This window comes from Apium graveolens, chromosome 4 (assembly GCF_009905375.1).
Source record: "Apium graveolens cultivar Ventura chromosome 4, ASM990537v1, whole genome shotgun sequence".
NCBI lineage: Eukaryota > Viridiplantae > Streptophyta > Magnoliopsida > Apiales > Apiaceae > Apium > Apium graveolens.
The window spans coordinates 202,195,784-202,202,146 of NC_133650.1; the positions used below are offsets into that span (position 1 = coordinate 202,195,784).

The following is a 6,363-nucleotide window of genomic DNA, read 5'->3' on the forward strand; positions in this document are numbered from 1 at the left end:
ATTGTGTTATGCATAATTGATCACGAGTGGGCTCTTTAATACTCGAGTTATTAAGTTCTTAGGGGACTTTGTGCCTAGTGACCTAAGGCTTTTATGGTCTGGGATCCACTAACCTAACGCTCGCTATATGGATATTATTGTATAAGTCTTTTATGGACCTCACTCATTGCACGGTCAAATAAGCATATTTGTGTTGTTTGTGTGTTAGCAATAAAAGCATGAATCCATATAATAACTCTGATATAAGAATTTAAGTGTTGAAAGTCATTTTGAGTTTAGCTTTTTATTTTATTTATAACCTTATGATTGCCTTGATGAGTAGTGAGTCATGATTATTGATCTAGTTGTGTTAGTATATCTGTAAGCATTTGCACACAAGCACTCTTTTGGTTTGTGAATTAATTTGTGGGATTTAATTGAACTTGTGCGAATAACTGCATTTGTTGAGATGTTGCTTGTTGGTTGGTTAAGTTATTCTATGGGGATCGTTGCATTCATATAGTTTGCATTCATGCATTTTTATTTCTTGTCTTTAAGTCTGTTTATGCTTGAGGACAAGCATTGGTTCAAGTTTAGGGGTGTGTTAAATGGCATTTATGTCCACTTATAATGCTCTATAAAGGCTTGAATTGATGTTTTGTACTCAAGTTATTTGTGTATTTGATATATTTTTGTAGTGTTTTTGCATTTCAGGTTTATATCAGGGATTCAGGTGATTTGGTATTGTTTTGATGCTAATTTGGTGTTATGATAGTGTTTTGAATAAAAGCTCGTGGATCGACTACTCAAACCAGCAAGAAAATAGGAAAGCAGAAGTTTTTCCATAGAGTCAGCGCGCCCGCGCTGTAGTAGCGCACTCCCGCTCCGAGATGCAGATTTGCAGCGCGGCCGCGCTAGGTCAGGATCACAGAATCCTGATTCTAATTTTGATCAACTGGACTTCTAATCTGCATGGGCTGCTATATAAATATAATTTATGATCATTTTTTTATAACAAGACATACCAGAGCTTAAGGAAAAGGTGTAAGAAGACCGTATAGCACAATTTAACCAAGGTGAAGAAGATCTAGTTTATACTTGTGATTCTTTATTTTAAGTTGTAACTTTGGATGCTAGTTTTCTTGCTTGTGAACCTATACTCTTGTTTCGTACTTGGTTTTATTTATTCAATATAAAGACTACATTATGATACCATGCTTTCATCGGAACTCACGTTGATGATGAGTCCAATTATGGGCTAATCGTTATCGTGGGGTTTTAGCGGATTTACTTATGGATTTCTTTAGTTAATTTGTTTCAATACCTTGGTGTATGGTGATTATATGATAACCTACTATTGGTTGTGTTTATTCGTCTTATGAGCTTCGCGAACTTATAAGATAGTGTGTTAATCTCTATTAAAGCAAAAGTGAATTTAGAGGTTTAGAACTGGTCATGCTAGCATAGGTTCATGTACTTGATCTGCATGATTCGTAGGTAATTTTAACCATCTTACTTTCCCTATGTAATCATGATAGATAACTTGTGCATTAAACCGTTATGTTGTCAAATTCTATAAACATATAGGGTCTTAATATAATTGGTGTCTATTCAGCTTCTATCTCTTTTTTGGATGTCTGGTAGTATGGTACTCGTACAACGAAAGTTGGCGTTTATCAGTTTTGTGTTATCTGATTAGTGTCATCGTCATTGCATGCTAATGATAAGAACAAAAAGGCTATTGAATGAAGTAGTAATGAAACTAGAATCCCATGTTTGTGTTATATAATTAAATCAACTTTTTACGCTCTTAGTTTATTGCATATTAGTTAATAATCTTAGTATAAACAATCTCAATTTGTTAATCGTCTTAGCATTGAATGATAACCATACCATTATTGCATAAGTGCATTGATTGAAATTAACCTAAACTAGTCTATGTGGGAATGAACTAGAATTAATTCTATATTACTTGCGATCGCGTATACTTGCGTGAATATTAGCGCGTGTTTTCGTCCTAACAATCGTTGCAATGGGAGAACCAGTAGCGAATACGAAAGCTTTGATGGATTATTCTCAACCGAAGATCAATGATATTCAGTCTAGCATTATCAAATCTAGCACGATTCAGATGGTACAGAATTCAGCCCAGTTTGGGGGGTCTCCAACGGAAAATCCCAACATGCACATTAGAGATTTCATCGAGATCTGCGACATTTTCAAGTTCAACAATGTTTCTGAAGATGCTATAAAACTGAGGCTTTTCCCATTCTCTTTGAGGGATAAGGTTAAGTGTTGGTTGCACTCTCTACCACCAGGCTCTATTACTACTTGGGAAGATCTTGCTCAGAAGTTTCTTACTAAATTCTTCCCTATGGCAAAGACAGCTGCAATCAGGAACGCTCTTACTCAATTTGCACAGCAATCGGGAGAGTCTTTGTGTGAAGCTTGGGAGCGCTATAAGGAGATGCTTAGGAAGTGTCCTCATCATGGGATGCCTGACTGGATGATTATCAACAGCTTTTATAATGGTTTGGGAGCACAGTCTATACCCATGCTCGATGCAGCATCAGGTGGAGCCTTATGGGCTAAAAGCTACGATTAAGCTTATGAGATGATTGAACTGATGGCTGCTAATGAATACCAGAACCCAATTCAGAGACTACCTCAAGGAAAGGTAGCATGAATTCTGAAGGTGGATACAACTACTGCTATAGCTGCTCAACTTAAGGCTTTAAAGATGAAGGTGGATTCTTTGGCTAATTATGGAGTTAATCTGATCACAAGTGTCTGTGAACTTTATGCTGGTGCGTATGAGACGGAGCAGTGTGTTATATCTAGTGAATCAGCTCAGTTTGTAAGCAACTTTCAGAGGTCGCAACAACTAGTTCCAGCCACTTATCATACCAACAACCGCAATCATCCTAACTTCAGCTGGAGCAACAATCAGAATATGGTGCTACAGCCTTATCAGCAGTATGCAGCAAAACAATTCAACCCTTCTGGTTTTCAACAACCGCAATACGCACCAATACAACAACTCCAACTTCAATAACTACCGCATGGAAGTACAAGTCAATCTAATAAAAATCTGAATTGGAAGAGTTGAGGCTCATCTGCAAGAGCCAAGCGGTTTCTATCAAGACTCTAGAGAATCAAATTGGGCAGATTGCCAATGCTTTGTTGAATCGACAACCTAGTACACTCCCTAGTGACATAGAAGTTCTAAGCAAGGGGGAAGCAAAAGAGCAGGTTAAGGCAATTACATTGAGGTCTGGGAAGGTTGCAAGCCCCGAAAAATCTCAAGTTCCAGAATTTGAAATTTTGGTTCAAGAAGATGTGCAGAAGGAAGCAGAAGTGGAATCAAGGATGAAAAATGTGGAACACACTCTTCCTGAGGGTAATACAGGAGAGAAATAGATATATCCTCCACCTCCTTTTCCTAAGAGGCTGCAGAAGCAAAAGTTGGATAAGCAATTTGCTAAGTTCTTGGAAGTTTTCAAGAAACTTCATATTAACATACTTTTTGCTGAAGTCCTTAAACAGATGCCTAGCTATGCGAAGTTTATGAAAGGTATTCTCTCTTGGAAAGTGAAGCTCGATGACTTAGAGAATGTTGTTCTTATGGAGGAATGCAGTGCTGTGCTACAACCGAAGTTGCCTCCGAAGCTTAAAGATCCTGGAAGCTTCGCTATTCCTGGAACCATCGAAAACTTGTCGTTCGATAAGTGTTTATGTGATTTGGGAGCTAGCATCAGTCTAATGCCTTTGTCTATCTTCAAGAAGTTGGGTATATCTGATCCAAAGCCTACATATATGTCCTTGCACTTGGACGATCGTTCTATTATATATCCACGAGGCATTGTGGAGGATAAAAAGATTCCCATAATCTTGGGAAGACCATTTTTGGCTATTGGCCAAACCTTGATTTATGTGTAGAATGGTGAGCTCACTATGCAGGTATTGGATCAGGATGTGACCTTTAATATTTTCAATGCCATGAAATTCCCTACTGATAAAGAGGAGTGTTTAAAAGTGGAATTGGTTGATTTTGTGGTTACTTCAGAACTTGATCAATTGTTGAGGTCTGATGCTCTAGAGAAAGCCTTGATGGGGAATTCAGATAATAAAAATGATGAAGGTGATGAGTAGTTATAGTATTTGAATGTTTCTCCTTAGAAGCGAAGGCTGGATATGCCTTTTGAATCTCTTGGATTGTCAATACTCAAAAATGCTGAGGGGCGTCTCAAGTCATCTATTGAGGAAGCTCCTACACTCGAGCTTAAACCTTTGCCTGAACATTTGAGGTATGCGTTTGCATCTACTTTTCCTGTTATTATTGCATTTGACCTTTCAGATAGTGATGAGGAAAAGCTCTTGAGAATTCTGAGAGAGTTCAATTCGGTAATTGGATGGACTATAGCAGATATTAGGGGAATCAACCCTTCTTATTGCATGCATAAAATTCTGCTAGAGGAAGGAAGCAAGCCGACTATTGAGCAATAGAGAAGGCTAAATCTGATTATGAAGGAGGTTGTGAAGAAGGAAATTCTTAAGTGGCTAGATGCAGGCATCATTTATCCTATCTCTGACAGTTCTTGGGTAAGCCCAGTTCAGTGTGTATCGAAGAAAGGAGGCATCACTATGGTTGCTAATGAAAAGAATGAGCTCATTCCTACTCGAACAGTCACGAGGTGGAGAGTTTGCATGGATTACAGGAAGCTGAACAAGGCCACGTGGAAAGATCACTTCCCTCTTCCTTTTATTGATCAGATTCTTGATAGGTTGGCTGAGCATGAGTACTACTGTCTTCTAGATAGCTATTCAGGCTATAATCAGATCTGCATTGCTCCAAAAGATCAAGAAAAGACTATCTTCACTTGTTTGTTTGGTACTTTTTCCTTCAGAAGAGTTTCTTTTGGGTTATGTGGTGCCCCTACCACATTTCAGAGATGCATGATGGCCATCTTCTATGACATGATTGGTCAGAATGTGGAGGTGTTCATGGACGATTTTTCTGTGTTCGGGGATTCTTTCAACGAGTGCTTGCAAAATCTTGGCGCAGTTCTTAAAAGGTGTATTGAGACCAATCCGGTTCTCAACTAGGAGAAATGTCACTTTATGGTGCAACAGGGCATCATTCTTGGGCACAAGGTCTCTAGTAAAGGTTTTGAGGTGGACAAAGCCAAGGTGGGGGTCATTGAAAACCTTCCTCCACCAATTTATGTTAAGGGAATCCGCAGTTTTCTTGGTCATGCGGGTTTCTATCAGCGGTTCATCAAGGATTTCCCTAAAATCTCTAAACCATTGTGCAATCTATTAGAGAAAGATGTCCCTTTCAAGTTTAATGATGAGTTTCTAATTGCTTGAGAGCTTAAAGAAGAGCTTGATCATGACACCTATCATAACCGCACCTGATTGGAATGAGCCTTTTGAAATGATGTGCGATGCGAGTGACTATGCAGTTGGAGCGGTTCTTGGGTAAAGGAAGAACAATATATTTCATGTGGTTTACTATGCTAGTTAGACCCACAATGGTGCTCAACTGAACTACACTACTACTGAGAAGGAACTCTTAGCTATTGTCAACAGTTTTGAGAAGTTTCGATCTTATTTGCTTGGGACAAAGGTGACAGTTTTCACTGATCACGCTGCGATTCGCTATCTTGTCTCGAAAAAGGACTCGAAGCCTAGATTGATTAGATGGGTTCTTTTACTACAAGAGTTTGAACTGGAGATTAAGGATAGGAAATGTACTGAGAATCAAGTTGCAGATCATCTTTCTCGATTACAAGATCCAAGTACAGCTTCACAGGACAAGACATTGATAAATGAGTCTTTGCCCAACGAGCAGTTGTTTGGGGTGAAAGAAGAAGAAACGTGGTTCGCAGACATTATGAACTATCTTGTGAGCAATACCTTCTGATGACTGTGCAATACCCAACCGTAATAGTAGTTTGGTAAAGGTTTAATTCGTGTAATCGCCATGAGCGGGCTATCTATCTTAGAAGGTACTATCTTGAGATAAGCCAGGACCATGTTTCAAGAAGGACTAAACGAACCTTTGAGTTAAGTCTTCTATTGAAGGCATATGATTAAGAATGGTATTAACCTGATATCGTTGCTTTGATTGAAACTCTTCTGCAATTTTATCTGCTTCATGTCATGAATGTATGTCAGGATCTGGAGTGTTCTTCATAAATTATGAATGGTGATTATGTTAACTCCTTAGAAGAACTCGATAAGGTAGGTTTGGACTTTGTGTGGTTAGATATAAAAATTTCATGGAAAATGAATGACTATAGTAGGTCCGTGGTGGACTATAGTAATACATCAACGATTCTTTGAATAATGAGCCGATTACAACCGTGAGAGTTGTATTGT

The 6,363-nt window shown here is 38.5% G+C and overlaps 1 non-coding gene across 1 annotated transcript; it reads right to left on the reverse strand.

Annotated features, from left to right (window-relative positions):
- Window positions 1-2,368: 2,368 nt before the first annotated feature.
- On the reverse strand, window positions 2,369-2,475 carry LOC141722949 (small nucleolar RNA R71). The gene has a single exon (XR_012575947.1). It is a non-coding gene; the product is annotated as a small nucleolar RNA R71 (small nucleolar RNA).
- Between the last annotated feature and the right edge of the window lie 3,888 nt (window positions 2,476-6,363).